The 17,227-nt window shown below is 43.2% G+C and overlaps 1 protein-coding gene across 3 annotated transcripts in view; it reads left to right on the forward strand.

Moving 5' to 3' along the window:
* The first annotated feature begins 10,236 nt into the window (after positions 1-10,236).
* PCGF3 (polycomb group ring finger 3) overlaps positions 10,237-17,227 on the forward strand; it is a 188,147-nt gene continuing 181,156 nt past the window's right edge. For all 3 annotated transcript variants that reach the window (XM_075851333.1, XM_075851341.1, XM_075851351.1), the window contains exon 1: positions 10,237-10,570. The gene's annotated coding sequence lies outside the window, so the exon portion shown is untranslated. The remainder of the gene's footprint in view (positions 10,571-17,227) is intronic.

Here is a 17,227-nt window from a genome sequence, read left to right on the forward strand (position 1 = left end):
GACACGGCCATCACTCGGGACACATTCCGGTGATGGCCGTGTATTACCCGGCCCCATAGACTTCTATGGGAGCCGTGCGACCGGGTAAACGGCTGAAAATAGGGCATGTCACATTTTTTGACGGCCAGGTTTCCCGAGCCGTCACAAAATCGGTCGTGTGAATAGCCCCATCACTCACCGTCAGAAGAAGGCAGGAGTCTTGCAGCGGCGTTCTCACTGGTGTCGATGCCGGCCCGGGAGTGAACCAGTCCAGTCACCTGACCGGTGAGGTCAGATGACAGGTCAGGTGACTGGACTGGTCCACTCACGGGTCGGTATTGATCCCAGTGAGAACACCGCCGCAAGACTCCTGCCTTCTTCTGATCGCTGCTGCAGTCAGCAGCGATCAAGTGTTCTGATGCAGCGCCCAGCGGGACATTTACAGACCGCCCGGGACGGCGGGACAGCGGTGAGAAACCTGGACTGTCCCGCCGGATACGTGACGGTTGGGAGGTATGGAATTGTGCAACACATGGAAGTATTGGCTAGGTGTGTATGTGCAAATCAATATAGGTATATATCAGGGGATTCATTCTTTAATTATTTATAATGTATTAATTTTCTGTTTTCTATCCTAGAACTAGAGACAATCTCCAAGAAGACTCTGATGAGACACAAATAGAGTCTCCACATGAAGAATTATCCCAAGCTACGCCAGATGCAGTACCACAAGACCCAGAAGGCCCTGTCGACCCTCCTTCGGAACCTCAACCATCAAGATCAAGAGGGCGTCGTCATGCACAGGACACCGAGGCCATGATTGAAGCCCAGGTGCTGGCCCATTTGAACAGGCGTCAAGTGGAGACCATGGAGGAGACAATTGCCATAGCGGTGGCAACGCACTTGAAGCACGTGCCATGGGAATGCCTCTTCAAATGCGAGTCGGCCATTCTGGGTTTGATTTTAGTGTTTGCCTCCAGTGCTTCTCCGATGGAATTCTATAATGCCAGAGTTCCATCGGAGCAGGCTGGGTGTGCAAACAGCCCCCCTGCCAACTCCACCACCACCACCGAGGCCTCCTCAATATAGGGATTACAACCCATCACAGCCTCTTTACTCCCAGGATAGGGGTATGTACCAGACCCCAAGCCCCTATTCAACAAGCCAGTACCACTATCAACACTCCTCACAAGGGCAGGCGGGGGATCAGTCTGGAAGCACAGTTCATGATGCTTTGTCACCACAAATTTCAGAAGTGTAATTTTATTTTATGTTTTTGTGTTATTTTTGTAATATTTTATTTTTACATTTACAAAAAAAGATAATAAAAAAAGAATCTTTATTTTTTCGTTAAAAAAATTGTTTATAAAAATGTATAACCAGTTAACTTTGTTTGCCTTTTGTAGTTTAATTTTGGTGTACGTCTGATGTTTGGAGTGTTTGGTGATGTATGGGCATGTGTGTTGTATGTATGATATATTGGTTTGTGTGATATATGTAGGATGTATGCAGAATTGAAGTACACCACTGATTTTTTTAACACTTTATTTTTGCATCTCTGGCAGTTTTGGACTTTTTCTTTGTGTTTTATTTAAGGTTTCATTCTAAACCACATTTTATTTAATTTTCTAAACTATCTTTCAAAGTATATGTATATATATATATATATATATATAAATCTAAATCTATATACACTACCGTTCAAAAGTTTGGGGTCACCCAGACAATTTTGTGTTTTCCATGAAAACTCACACTTATATTTATATTTATATTTGTAAAACGACTAGAAAATATAGTCAAGACATTGACAAGGTTAGAAATATAGATTTTTATTTCAAATAATAATTTTCTCCTTCAAACTTTGCTTTCGTCAAAGAATGCTCCATTTGCAGCAATTACAGCATTGTAGACCTTTGGCATTCTAGCTGTTAATTTGCTGAGGTAATCGGGAGAAATTTCACCCCATGCTTCCAGAAGGCCCACCCACAAGTTGGATTGGCACTTCTTGCGTACCATACGGTCAAGCTGCTCCCACAACAGCTCTATGGGGTTGAGATCTGGTGACTGCGCTGGCCACTCCATTACAGATAGAATACCAGCTGCCTGCTTCTTCCCTAAATAGTTCTTGCATAATTTGGAGGTGTGCCTTGGGTCATTGTCCTGTTGTAGGATGAAATTGGCTCCAATCAAGCGCTGTCCACAGGGTATGGCATGGCGTTGCAAAATGGAGTGATAGCCTTCCTTATTCAAAATCTCTTTTACCTTGTACAAATCTCCCACTTTACCAGCACCAAAGCAACCCCAGACCATCACATTACCTCCACCATGCTTGACAGATGGTGTCAGGCACTCTTCCAGCATCTTTTCAGTTGTTCTGCGTCTCACAAATGTTCTTCTGTGTGATCCAAACACCTCAAACTTCGATTCGTCTGTCCATAACACTTTTTTCCAATCTTCCTCTGTCCAATGTCTGTGTGCTTTTGCCCATATTAATCTTTTCCTTTTATTAGCCAGTCTCAGATATGGCTTTTTCTTTGCCACTCTGCCCTGAAGGCCAGCATCCCGGAGTCGCCTCTTCACTGTAGACGTTGACACTGGCGTTTTGCGGGTACTATTTAATGAAGCTGCCAGTTGAGGACCTGTGAGGCGTCTATTTCTCAAACTAGAGACTCTAATGTACTTGTCTTGTTGCTCAGTTGTGCAGCGGGGCCTCCCACTTCTCTTTCTACTCTGGTTAAAGCCTGTGTGTGCTGTCCTCTGAAGGGAGTAGTACACACCATTGTAGGAAATCTTCCGTTTCTTGGCAATTTCTCGCATGGAATAGCCTTCATTTCTAAGAACAAGAATAGACTGTCGAGTTTCACATGAAAGCTCTCTTTTTCTAGCCATTTTGAGAGTTTAATCGAACCCACAAATGTAATGCTCCAGATTCTCAACTAGCTCAAAGTAAGATTCATTTTATAGCTCCTCTAAACAGCAAAACTGTTTACAGCGGTGCTAACATAATTGCACAAGGGTTTTCAAGTGTTTTCTAATCATCCATTAGCCTTCTAACACAGTTAGCAAACACAATGTACCATTAGTACACTGGAGTGATGGTTGCTGGAAATGGGCCTCTATACACCTATGTAGATATTGCATTAAAAACCAGACGTTTGCAGCTAGAATAGTCATTTAGCACATTAACAATGTATAGAGTGTATTTCTGATTAATTTAATGTTATCTTCATTGAAAAAAACTGTGCTTTTCTTTCAAAAATAAATAAATTTCTAAGTGTCCCTAAACTTTTGAACGGTAGTGTATAATGAGGTATTTGTTTGTATTTCTGCACAAAATACATTTTAATTTTTTTGGGTTCACTTTATCAAATAGGCCCCTATATCTACAATTACAAACCGGTAGTCGCTATCAGCCAAGGCCAACAGCACCACCGAGAAATATTGTTTGTAATTAAAATATAGGGAACCTGAGTGAGGCGGCTTCTTCACACTAATGTGTTTCGCATCCAGTGCGCCGACAAAGTTGGGAAACTGTGCAGATTGGTAGAAGCCCTCAGCAATCCGTAGCCAATCTTCTGCCTTGGGCTGTGGCATCACCTCCGCTCTCAGACGCTGCCAGATGACTTCGCAGGTCAGACGGATGATCTGCGAAATGGTGGAGCAACCCAGCAGAAACTCAAAATGCAGTGGTGCAAATGAGTTGCCGGTTGCCAGGAATCTGTGAAGAAAAATAAATAAATAGTACTGCTGGTACAGGATGACAGGACATCAGTACACACAGGGGACAACTACAGCTATGCAGGACATGGGACAAGTACAGTTACAACAGCTAGCAGTGCATGGCGGGAATGGGCACAGGGGACAAGTACGGTTATAATAATTAGCAGTGCATGGCGGGAATGGGCACAGGGGACAAGTACTGTTATACTAGCTGTAGCAGAGCAAGGCAGGAATGGGCACAGTGGACATTGTGTTCTTACCTGAGGGTGACGATGAGCCGTTCCTCTGGAGAGATGCACCGTCGCATGATGGTGTCCTGTAAGGTGATTCCAGGATGGAGGTCCGATGGCAGACGGTCAAAGCTGGAGATCGACATGCGGCAGAAGTTCTGAAACTTCTCCGGGTGCTGCCGCAGGTCATCGTACAGGGTGTGGAAATGCCCCTTCCTGGGCCTTTGGGAGACAATGGGGTGAACCCAGTACCTCCTCCTCTGCCGCAACGGTTCTTCATCTAAAATAATTTCCTGTCAATAGACGAGCCAATCCAGAAGAGCATGATCCGTATGTGTGTAGGGCATCCTTGCAACGAAATAAAACGCCAGAAATCAAATCTATAGCAGCCGAGAAATCCAACACAGCTCTCTCAAAGCACAAATGCCAGAGAAAATGGCACCAGAGCGATCATGTGACCGTTTTAAGGGGTTGGAACTTGTTTGTGACATAATTTGCACCCTCTCTCTTTTTTGCGGATCCATATATACGGACCGTATTTGCGGATACCATTCAGCAGAAATGTGTACGTTGCTGATGGTTTGCTGATGACTATAAAGCAATACGGAACCATATTTGCAGTCAGTATTTGCGGATACGGTCGTGTGCATGGGGCCTGACTGAATAATACCCCCATACAGTAAGGCCCCATGCACACGACCGTAAAAAAACTCAGTTTTTGCGGATTGCAAAAACGGACTCATTCACTTTCATTGAATACGGACACCTTTCCGTAGCACTACGGAAGGGTGTCCGTGCCGTGGAAATGTTCTGGGAATTATGGAACATGTCCGAAAGTGCGGCTGTCAGTCGGCGGCCGGCCAAGCCCGCAATCGCGGCCCGTGATTGCGGGCACGGTCGTGTGTATGGGGCCTAAGGCCCCATGAACACGACCGTAAAAAACCTCAGTTTTTGCGGACCGCAATTGCGGTTTGCAAAAACGGACCCATTCACTTTCATTGAACGCGGACACCTTTCCGTAGCGCTACTTTTAGCTAGGTGGCACCGCTAGAGGCAGCAGGCTCACCTCGCCTCATGGCAGCTACGGCCCTTGTTCGGAGGAATAAGATTACTCAGAGCTAGCTTGGCCGCTCGTAGTTCGAGCAGATTGATATGCAGAGAAATCTCGCTAAGTGACAAACTGCATGGTTCATAGTGAATGCTCCTCAACCACTCAGTGATGCATCTGTTGTAATAGTTATATCTGGAAGGGTTGGATGGATGGCCACTGGGGTTGGCTGAGAAAGGCATATGTTTTTTTTTCTCTCTTATTACCAGGAAGATCATGGGACAAGTGTTGTTCCACCCAAAGGCAAATAGCCAGAGCTGCATCTATTTGCACATTCAGGGGGATGTCCTGAAACTGTGTTAAAGGGCCGCTATTCTGCCTATTAAGCTTGCTAGCTGTCTGAGACAATATCAGTATATCTAAGAATTCTGAGACATATGCCACTAAGTCCTATTTTTTCGTACAGACGCTCATCGACAAAGTCTAAGTGTCTATTGTGATCCTGGAAATACTAGAGAATTCGACTTCTCTAGATTGATTGTGAAACCTGTGTCTGCCCACTAGATTAGAACGTGATCTCTTTGTTGTAATAAAACCAGTCGGTCTGGATGAAATATTAACAGATCATCCGAATAAACAAGGCATTAGACCCATTAGGAATGGAAATTAGTTATCAATGCTTTTGTGACCCTGGAAGAAGTGTTTTACACTGGCCGATTATCGTGCAGACTAGCGTTCATATAACGCTCGTTGCCGATAATTGTAAAAAGGGCAGCCATCAGCAGATGAACAAGCAAATGCTCAATCATCCACTGGTTGTATCGTTTTAAAAAAGTAAAATATTATCATTGTTGGCAGCCCATCTCCCTGTGTAAACAGGGGGACGCACTGCCGACATGATAATAATGTATGGGGACGAGCGATCGGAGTAACGAGCGCTCATCTCCATCCATAGCTCCGTGTGACAGGAGCAAACGAGCGCGATCAACGATGTCTCGCTGCACCGGCAGAATATCGGCAGGTGTAAAAGGCTCTTTAGGTGCTTGGAGAGACCTGAAAACCATTACATTGCAGTGGAACAGATGTTTTCTCCATTTGAACTGCAAGAGGCAGTGTTTTGGTGCAATATAAATTGTGTGGAAAGGGTCTTTCAAATCTATTTTGATGAGAAAGACATATTTTACAGGTATCTTAGTTCAGATAAACTCTTTTTTCCGATAAAGTTTTTTATTGATGAGTAATATGGAGAAAGAGGTCTTTGAACTTAATCTGCGCGATGCCATAGTGCATAGTTACTTGACACTGGTGAAATCCGGTAAAGTATTTGGCACAAAGGGCCCTAAATGGGGCTGCAGATCGTGTGGGGATTGTTTAAGCTGTCCTAACATCGAGTGCTCTGAGTATTTTGTTGATTCTAGTGGACATAACTTCAAAATGTGTTGGCCTATTACCTGTAACACTAAAGGCGTTATTTATTATGCCACATGTCCGTGCTCTAAAATTTACATAGGCATGACTACCCGCGAGTTGCGGGTTCGAGTGAGAGAACATGTTAGGGATATAGAGAACGCTAAAATGGTAGAAGATCTGGAACAATTAAAAACAATTCCTAAACACTTTCGACTCCACCACTCATGTAATTCGAGATTATTGAAGGTAAAAGGTATTGATTACATCAATATCGATATGCGAGGAGGTGATCTAAGAAAACTTCTCCTACAGAGAGAATGTAAGTGGATTTGGAGGCTACAAAATGTACATCCTAAGGCCTCAATGAGACCACTGGGTTCTCCTCATTTCTCTGATTGCCAGTTCATTTTAGTGGTGTTGGGTATATTTTTGCTATCGTTTTTTATCTTCGGTTTGTGATTTTAACTAATCATATATCTCTTTTCATACAGATTGGATTTATATTGTATAATCCCATTGTCACATTTGGAGTTTCCATTTTCTTTATTTGGGGTTCCTCTGCGCCAATGGGCTTTCCCATGTTCGTCAATCAATATTGTTGGAATTCATGCAACTCTTGAAGAATTCTTGACGATCAGAGAACAAAAGTTCGATACATGTTTACATTCATATATTTACATATGCATTGTTGAAAATTGTATGATCTTGAATGCACTTTTATGTAATATATACATTATGTATATTATAATTTTGGACATCATTTATGCACAAATAAGTTTATTATATTTTTTTATTTTCACATTTTATGGTATCAATATTTATACTTATTCACGTTTATATATTCAGCATGAATATCACATTATCACCTTATATTACATAGAGATTGTACACTGTGACTTTGTGATGTGTTTTTTACATTTATTTTGTGGCACTTTCTTTTCTTTTCTTTCATTTTTATTAGACTTTTTTCACTGCACCAATCTTTTTGGTTCTGTATTTATTTTCCCTGCAAATGCATTATGTGGTTCTGATGATCATGATATTTCGAGATGTATCTTCTTTATTGATATTATGGTTATCAATGCTGTATTGCATACATGTATTGTTAATTACGATTGGGCAAACTTACCTTAGAGACTCTGTCACGACATTATAAGTGGCCTATATTGTACATTATGTGATCGGCGCTGTAATGTAGATTACAGCAGTGTTTTTTTATTTAGAAAAACGATCATTTTTGACGGAGTTATGACTTATATTAGCTTTATGCTAATGAGTTTCTCAATGGACAACTGGGCGTGTTTTACTATATGACCAAGTGGGCGTTGTACAGAGGAGTGTATGACGCTGACCAATCAGCGTCATACACTTCTCTCCATTCATATACGCTGCAATAGTGTTCTTATCTTACTAGATCACTATATGTAGCCATATACACACAAACTAACTCTACTCAAGTGTCCTGACAGTGAATATACATTACCTCCAGCCAGGACGGGATGTGTATTCAGAATCCTGATACTTCTGTAGCTTTTGTGGTTGATTTACAGCACATCAGGCGTAGTCTCGCGAGATTACGCTGTAAACTGTCATTTACAGCGAGACTACGCCTGCTCTGCTGTAAATCAACCACAAACGTTAGTGAAGTGTCAGGATTCTGAATATACATCCCGTCCTGGCTGGAGGTAATGTATATTCATTGTCAGGACACTTGAGTAACGTTAATGTGTGTGTATGTGGCTGCACATAGTGATCTAGTAAGATCACTATGTGCGGAATAAATGAATGGGGAGAAGTGTATGACGCTGATTGGTCACTGATTGGTCAGCGTCATACACTCCTCTGTACAACGCCCACTTGGTAAAAAAGTAAAACACGCCCAGTTGTTCATTGAGAAACTCATTAGCATAAAGCTAATATAGGTCATAACTCTGTCAAAAATTATCGTTTTTCTAAATAAAAACCACTGTTGTTATCCACATTACAGCACCGATCACATTATGTAGGAGACAGGATACTTATAATGTGGTGACAGAGCCTTTTTAACTGCGATCCTGTGTTCTCTGCTCACTGTGTCGCTTTGTGATTGGTGCGTGGTGACCGGCCTCCGTTTCATCACTCATGACGCGGTGACGTGTATCCGGCTCCTCGTGACTGATGCGGCCATTTTACTCTCCAGGACGACGCGACCAGTAACTATACAGTGAGGTAAAGATGTTTTGAACGGTGTATTTTTCACCTGACGCATGTTTTTGTAGTTGGCCAGTCCCCATTTAAATATGGTGAGTTTATTGTTCAACGTCACCCCCAGACTAAGGCATTAGCGACGAAACGCGCATTGGGGCGGACGTTCGCTGTGTCTCTTCCTGCATCCATCATGGGTATGCCTCAGTATTTTTGTGTATAACTGCTTTCCTCCACGTTCATATGGACTTAATACATGTTTAATCACTATTCATATTTTTTGTGCTTGTGCAGCGCATCATTGTATGTATATACGGTCTCCTCACTTCAGTCTATATCAAAACTTTTTGGAAGGCGTGTCATTGGTACGACTTTGTACTTTTTATTCATCTGTTGGACACACAGCTTATCGTCCTTTTTATCTGCTGGTTTGTGGATTCCTCATTTTATCTATTGTCTTTTATCATGTAATTCAATAAAGATTTTTTTCTATTTTTGCATATTCTCGTCTTCTGAGCATCTGTCTTCTTTAGGTCATATATGTTCTATCCTTTGCGGTACAGTTCTACGGCACAGACACTTATCCGTAGCGATACGGAAAGGTGTCCGCGGCCAATAGAACCGAATGGGTCCGTAACTGCGTAATTCCGATGTTACAGAGATTTTTTTTACTGTCGTCTGCATGGGGCCTAAGAAGCCTGAAGACCAAAACATAAGTTAGAATTCAAATGCCCAGAAACAGAGACCCAGTATGGGGACATCCCAGCACACGTCCCTGTTGGTATTCAGCTGGGGCTAAAAGGGGGACATATCTGTGGTATTGAGGGCATTTCATAGAAGCCATCTGTGGCTAAGGCCTGTATGGGAACACACCTGTAACTGAATCCTGTATGGGGGAATACCACCTGTGGCTAAAGTCTGTTAGGGGGCACACCTGTGGCTAAAGCCTGTATGGGGGGCAATCCTGTGGCTAAAGCCTGTATGGGGATTAACCTGTGGCTAAAGGGGCACCTGGGGCAGGTGCGTATGGGGCACTTGCAGTAGACATTAAATGGGAATCACCTAATCTGAAGCACTTATGGGGGGCCCGTCAGTTGAGGCCTTTAGGAGGGTATAAGCTGTTAGGTAGGCTTCCGTGACTTGGTACCAATAGAAAAAAAAATGTGAATGCAATAAAATAGGACCACCATGGGAGATTGATTTGAAAAATGCTGTGCCACACACAGCACCCAACTGTTGGAAGCACAACCCACTCATTGACAATAAAACCAGTGGGGGTTGTAGCCCCTTCTCTCTGTGCCCCTTAATGCCCATTGGCATGTTTACTGTTCACCCCTCAGTAAAGCCATTGCTTGTGCCACCTGTATTTTAACAGGTATACACTTAAGATCTCAACTTTGTGACTAAAATATGACAACTTCACCCAAAAAAAAGCTGCCCATTGGAGTATAGGCATGTAGTCATAGTGATAGGAAATGAAAGACCTCACGTAAGTCACATCTGCTTGGTGGCAGCGTGGGGCTCCTCACATGCACCTCACACCTCTCCTCCTTCCCTCTCTCCCTGCAATAGAGAAGGACAATCCCAAGCTTCCCCTCCTCCCCCTGTGCTGTCCTCCCCCCTCCGCCAGGCGCAGGCGCAGCTCATACATTCGGCTCTCCTCGGCACGACTCGGCTATTTCCGCCTCTTTGTTTTAAACTCCAGCCGGAATTTTTTTCCTCCTCGTTTTTCTCTCTTCTTATTTTAACTAAGGGGGGACTCATTGGGAACACGAGTGCCCTCCTGTCACCCCGTTCCTGCCACTAGGCTCCAGCACCCTGATACATAACCCCCTCCTTGGCTTTGCCTGCTGCACAGACACACACACCGAGGCTTCTCCTTTTGCCCTGTGTGTCTGTGCTGTGCCCGGTGGTGAAGCCCCCTCCAGCAACCAGCAGCGGCTTTATCTCCAGAGACACAGCAACTACAGGAGCCGCTCCACCATAACAATTGCAGCAGGTCAGTGTCTGATTTCCACCCTGCAAAGTGAGAGGGGAACTGGGATCTGAGATACATGGGAATAGTCCTAATCATGACTCCCCCTCCCCACCTCCTCAGCCCTCCCCCTTTCTAATCTAGCACATCTTCTTTTCTCTTTAATGTCCTCCTGCATGTGTAGTGCTTGCTATGTGTGATCCATAAATAAGCCCTCATGGCTCCTCAGCCATGTAATGTCTCCATCCTGCCTTGTATTCCACTGCTTCCCCTCCCCTTCCTACTTTCTAGAGACCCCCTGGATCATGGCCTTAAGGGGGATTCTATAGTGCCTCTGCCTTCCACCCCATTAATGTATTGTGTTGTGATGCTGCAGACCAGTAATTGAATTGCCCTTTTACCCTTCGCTCACCTGCCATTCCTAGAAGTTCTCCATGTCTCCTGTATACATGTAATGATGGAGCCAATGTCTAGGTGGTGTCCCCCTGTCAGTTTCGGGGATCCCCCTCGTAGTGTTTTTTTTTTTCTCACCCACTATTGTAACACCCCATCTTCTTTTTAACCACCGCTAACTCGCTGTCACTTTCCTCCACCTGTCTACTCCAGTCTTTCTAGTGTCTTCCACTCTCCTTTGATCCCTCCACACCATAGATCGAGTCTACAATTAGAATTTACGTGTAACTTGCTCACTCAGCCTTGGTTACTCATGCCCGCTCATTGTCACATTGTTTTGCCAGCCTACATTTCATGTCCTTCGTACTCGATTACAGTTCTGCCAGTACTCAACAAGGAGAAAGTAATATTCGGTGTTGTCTTTAGCACACATCCCTAAATCTTGATGCTATTGAGCGCCTCTTTACACTTCTAGACCAGTGTTGCAGGTGCTTCGTCCATTGCCACCACCTTCTGTATGTCACCAGCTCCTGCCAGTGTACTCCAGGTCTAGAAGTGTGGTGTCTTAGGTATTGGAGTCCAAAACCACTTTTATTTATTTCCATCCACATTGGCAGATTTCCATACACTATTCTGCTTGGTACTCGTAGCTACACGTTTATGTCTATTCAGTTTATTGTAGTTAATGTCTCTGTTTTTATATTGATGGCCCCCTAGTTGGTTGCATTGCTACCTTCAAGCTGCTCTATCTAAGTTCTTGTTCATGCCGTGTCTTAGTGCCTTATGCCCACCATTAAAACCCTTCCGCGTCTCTACTGGTGCAGTGCCCCTGCACTTTCTCTACTTGTCACTTCACTATTTCCACCTCCAACTTTTCTCATTTTCTGTTGGTCTGTGTCTGCAGTGTCCTTAACTTCCCTTTTATTGTTTATTTGGTTGTCGAAGGCAAACTTTTTTTTTTTTTTTTTTTTCAAGCACAATCTCCCACTACCCTTATACGTCAGAATCACAAGGGTTGCTCAGATCTATGATGTTGTTTAAGAGGGTCCTTACACTAGAGAGCTGCTTTGGTGTTTTGTGTAGCTGATCTGGAGAGAATAAGGTGGTCACAGGTGACTTTATTTGACTACCAAAATAGTGACTCTACATGATCAAAACAATCAATTTTGACCATCAAGGCCCCCTCTTGTTCGACTTGGAAAGGAATTCACCAGTGACTGTCTTATTCCTCCAATATGATTTCTAAAGGCACAGAATCTGTCTGGTTTGAAGACCATGCCAAATAGCACCATGTAAAACCCAGCCTCCGAGATGCCCGCAATTATGACTTACAAGGGAGGGATTCGGCACCTGAACTTCTGGCCGTAAACTTCTCTGACATAAGGAGAAATTCTTGGAGTGTCTGTATTTAAACATGATGTTTTCAGGTTTGGGCAGCGTTTAATTCATGTATATACCCACCTGTTGCCTTTCGGCCCAGTTTAGTTTGGCACAACATTCCTGTAGCCGCCTTACGGATGTACTTGGAAATCATTAGGTGTGTTGAGATGGGTGTATGATGTGCATTGCTGGTCAGTTTCTAGTTGAAGGCTTTATCTTTTCATTTCATTAGATTTGCTGAATAACGAGTGATCTGCACCCACCACCCATCTGTTTATGAATAATATAATGGTGGCATTGAGACTAAAGCTGTTTTCACGCTGATACTGTGTTTGACTATCAGCATGGAGATGGTAACTGTAATGTTACTGTATTAGTTCTGCTTAGGACAAACAGGATCACTTGTTTATTGATTCAATTGTACGTACTTTTTAGAATAGTATTTCTCATGATTTCAAAAATGTCACTGCATTTGTTTATAACCAACGTTAAAATAGAAATGTGGACAATACAGAATTCTGTTTTTAGTTATTAGAAGGGCATACATTTCTTTTAACACATGTCTGATTTGGACAACTCTATCCCATGTTATAGGTCCCCTGACATTACAATGGTCCTACTTCTGGACTGTACCCACAACGTGATTCGCCAGTATTAAACTCGGCTATTTGCGTAATTCTTGGACATGCTTGCTCCCCTATTACATCCATGTGCCCCAATAAGGAATATGGATGGGGTTACCAAAAGCAGATCAGCCCTTTAACGGCATATGTAAAGTACTCGGACTGTGAGATGTATAAAATACTAGAAGTTTGCACTCTGTATAACCTTTAAAGACTCCTAGTGACTATGGGGTTGTTAAAGTTATCAAGGACCGTAAATCTTTTTCTCAAAATACTTGAGTAATTCTCATTTCATGCTACATCAATTGCAACACATTCCACTGGAGGACATTAGACCTAAGCTGCACATGCGATTGTTATTGGGGGTTTTCTTTGCAAATCAAATACACAGCTATGTGGCTGTAGACCATTGAATTTTTTTATTTATTTTTTTATTATCTCTTAGACCCTATTCGCACAGTTTTTTTGCAGGCAGAAAAAAATCTGCTTCAGAATTCCACCCGGGAAAATAAACGCTTCTGCCTCCCAATGAAATCAATGTGGGGCGACTTTGGCAGTTTTTTTTAGTTGATTCCGATTTGTTGTTTCCGTGTCAAAATCAGCTCCAAAAAACCCACTGTGAACAGGGGCTGGATTCACATGGGACGGAAATGCTGCAGATTTTCAGTTCGGAAAATCCATAACCGATTACAGTCCCAGCCATGTGGATGACATTTGAGCAAATCTGATCCACGTGCTGCTTAAAGAGGCTCTGTCACCACATTATAAGTGCCCTATCTCCTACATAAGGAGATTGGCGCTATAATGTAGGTGACAGCAGTGGTTTTTATTTAGAAAAACAATCTATTTTTACCACGTTAGGAGCGATTTTAGCTTTATGCTAATTAGTTTATTAATGCCCAAGTGGGCGTGTTTTTACTTTAGACCAAGTGGGCGTTGTACAGAGGAGTGTATGCCGCTGACCAATCAGCGTCATACACTTCTCTCCATTCATTTACGCAGCAGCATTGTGTTCTTACTAGAACACGATGTGCAGCCACATACACAAACACTAACATTACTCCAGTGTCCTGATAATGAATATACATTACTTCCAGCCAGGACGTGATGTGTATTCAGAATCCTGACATGTCTGAATCTTTTCTGTGAGATTTCCAGCAAGGCAAGCGTAATCTCGTTTTAAATGACAGTTTACAGCGTAATCTCGCGAGATTACGTTTGCCTTGCTGGAAATCTCACAGAAAAGATTCAGACATGTCAGGATTCTGAATACGCATCCCGTCCTGGCTGGAGGTAATGTATATTCATTATCAGGACACTGGAGTAATGTTAGTGTTTGTGTATGTGGCAGCACATCGTGTTCTAGTAAGAACATGATGCTGCTGTGTAAATGAATGGAGAGAAGTGTATGACGCTGATTGGTCACTGATAGGTTAGCGTCATAGACTCCTCTGTACAACGCCCAATTGGTCTAAAGTAAAAACACGCCCACTTGGGCATTAAGAAACTAATTAGCATAAAGCTAAAAATTGTTCATAAAGTGCTAAAAATAGATCGTTTTTCTAAATAAAAAGCATTACTGTCACCTACATTACAGCGCCGATCTCCTTATGTAGGAGATAGGGCACTTATAATGTGGTGACAGAGCCTCTTTAAGGTGTATCTAAACGTTTGACAAACTTCTGACATGTCATAGAGACATGTCAGAAGTTTGGATTGGTGGGGGTCCAAGCGCTGAGACCCCCACCAATTGCTAGAACGATGCAGCTGAGGCGCTCGTGTGAGCGCTCAGCTACTTCATGTCTGTTTGGCTTTTTTCGGGAAGCCGATGTATCGGAGGATGGGCTCATAGACTTTCTATTGAGTCCGTACACGATACATTTATTTCCGGAAATAGCCGAATAGACACAAAGCGGCTGAGTTATCACACGAGCACTTCAGCTGCATCGTTCTAGTGATTGGTGGGGTCTCAGTGTTCGGATCCCCACCAGTCCAAACCTCTGACGTGTCTGACATGTCAGAAACGTTTAGCTACACTTTAACGTTTTCCGGACCGAAATAAAAGCATGCAGCGGATCTTCAAATTTGCATCTTGCTCATTCTGTTCCTTATGTTCACTTCAGATTTCACCGTTTTCAATGTAGAAGGGGTGAAATCCGCAGCAAAATACTTACGTAACACTTGGTGAACCTTTTACATAAAACTCACCAGGTCTTTATAGCACTTACTGTCGAAAAACTACTTCATGGTACAAAATCAATATTTTATGCTACTGTTGGCCATTAATCACATTTTTTAAATGGCAAAAAGTCAGTGATCAACCACAAAGAATTGGTTTGTGACATCGGGCTAATGCTGGTGATTTTGCACGTGATCATGATTTACTAATCCCGTATGTCCCATAGCCATAAGTAGGTTCCAAGACAGACGATTGAACACTGGCAAAATTAGTTAGTGCAATTGGGTTACAAAAAACCCCTAAACCGTGTAACTTAGGCCTTAATATGTTTATTACCAGGTAAACATAAAGCCTTTGGGGCCATCTGCACTGCTGACGGTTGCATTTGTTTCTCATAGACCGGGAAGGATGAAGCAAGCTGCACATCTGGTAAACTAGATCCTGTAGTCATGAGAGTGTGTTTAGCTTGCCACATGGAGTGCGCTATATATGATAAATGCACCACTTCTCTGGCACCGCATGATGATCTTGAATTTCAGGACAATTGTGCCGATTACATCCATGTACAAATGCATCAAGACCGGGAGTTATTAAAAAAATAGAATTCACATGAGGCTCTTCATTGTTTATTTTAATAAGATAGAAATTGAGAACGTGCTGTATCCGGAATAGGGACCAAGAAAAAAAAAGTGTGTATAGGAGTCAATGCACACAGCAATTCAGTCCAAATAGGATTTCACACGGAGTCCTTACGCGTCCATATTATGGAGTCCTAGGCACTGCGTAAGTATGTTGCCTTCCTGAGGCACTGTGTTCCCTAGAAGCCGCATTCTGTAATACAGCATGAGATGGAACATGTCACAATATTTTGCCTGCATGGATTCTGTAAGGTTTTCTCTTCGAAATTTAGTGCAAGCCTCTGTATAAATAGTATGAGCCCAATGCAGTCTATAAGTGCCATATTGCACATCTGTACAATACAGGACTGTAATACAGCCATATGCATGAGCCCTAAGTATGCTGTAAGGTAGATTTATTTGTTAAAGGGCCTTTCACTCCTCCACTCTACCTTTTTTGATTATTTTTGAACTATCACATTGTTGTTTTTCTTATGGTGAGGAAATGTGCATACAGTAATATAAGGTATTTTTCCCCTTCACACTAATATACGTCTAGAAAATCACTTAGGCCTCATGCACACCACCGTAAGGGTATTTAATGTCCGCAAATACGGATCCGACTGCTACGGATACACATCCGTAGGCGCCTGCAATTGCGGATGCGCCCATAGACTTCTCATGGCTTTTCATGCGTTATTATGGTGAAGCTCTGTAAAGTGTAATAATAGAAATGATTAAATTGCTTAAAACGTTTAGTCAGGGAATTACTGTATTTTTCGGACTATAAGACGCAGTTTTTAGCAAAAATAAATCTTGCTAAAAAGTCCCTGCGTCTTATAGTCCGCAGTCAAGGGAGCCGGCATCGCCGGGCCCCATGACCGCTTCATTACTTTTCCCCTTCCCGAACCCATGACGTGCCGGCACATCATGGATCAGGGGGGGGGGGGGGATGATGTATGGAGTGGCCTCACGCGCTGAGCCCGCTCCATACACTGCAGGTGTTCGCTTCTGACATGCTGCTCTAACGGCCAGGAACAGCAATTTCGCTGTTCCTGGCAGTTTAAAGGGGTTGTGCCATAAAACACATGTATCCCCTATCTACAGGATAGGGGATACATGTGTGATCGATAAGGAGAACGGGGACCGAAAGTTACCAAGACCGCTGCATGAGAAGCTGTGACTTCCGCGTTCTGTGTCCGGCAGCTTCATAGAGATCAATGGGATTCTTCTGCTCATGCGCGAGCGGCTCTCCATTGATCTCTATAGAGCTGCGGAACAAATAAGCCGGAAACAGGACCTGGAAGTCCAGGCTTCTCATGTAGCGCTTTGGGTGACTTTCGGTCCCCTGTTCTCCTTATCGCTGGGTGTCCCAGCGGTCGGACCCCCCAGCGATCTCACATGTAGCCCCTATCCTGTGGATAGGGGGTAAATGTGTTTTATGGCAAACCCCTTTAACTAGTTAAATGCCATGGTCAATAGCGACCGC

Source organism: Rhinoderma darwinii, chromosome 1, assembly GCF_050947455.1.
Source record: "Rhinoderma darwinii isolate aRhiDar2 chromosome 1, aRhiDar2.hap1, whole genome shotgun sequence".
NCBI classification, from domain to species: domain Eukaryota; kingdom Metazoa; phylum Chordata; class Amphibia; order Anura; family Rhinodermatidae; genus Rhinoderma; species Rhinoderma darwinii.